Source organism: Lupinus angustifolius, chromosome LG04, assembly GCF_001865875.1.
Source record: "Lupinus angustifolius cultivar Tanjil chromosome LG04, LupAngTanjil_v1.0, whole genome shotgun sequence".
Taxonomy (NCBI): Eukaryota; Viridiplantae; Streptophyta; class Magnoliopsida; order Fabales; family Fabaceae; genus Lupinus; species Lupinus angustifolius.
The window spans coordinates 3,137,267-3,137,930 of NC_032012.1; positions in this window are offsets into that span (position 1 = coordinate 3,137,267).

Sequence of the window (664 nt, forward strand, 5' to 3'; positions counted from 1 at the left end):
CCTAGGAATACAAGGGACTCGTCTCACCCAGACTCTCCCTCAAGACATTGTTGGCGAATCACCGTCCAATCAGTGTCGTCCCTACTTACATCACGGTGCTCTATGTCGTCCCGTATATTTCCTCTCCACTACTTCATGGTCACAATGCAATGCATTCTTAATCAGAATCAAATGCAAATGTATTAATCAAACACATGATCGGCCCATCCTTAAGCCATCTCCCGACAAGGAATGCTTCTCGTGGGACCCGATAGTACGTCAACCGTACATGCTCAAGGTAACATCTCAATCACTACAACTCATCACCGGACAATCCTGGACGGTCACATGACCAAGCCTCTTACGGTCGGTCGATCGTTGTACAGTGATATTATGTATCCTTACTAGGGTACCCCCTAGTTCACGACTTCAAGTCGGATACTTGCCCAACAAGGCATCAACATAACAATACTTTCACAACATCATCTTTATACTATTTAAGACATGATCTCATTCCACAACTTTATACCACAACACCCTACCCGGGTTCCTTTCTGGGCAGTGCCCCAACTCACATCAAAACTCAAAGGGTAACGTCCCTACCACTACGACCATTGCTGAATCACCCTGGACGGTCCCAGACCAAGCCACTTACGGTCAAACGATCTCGCTTCGTGGTATCACA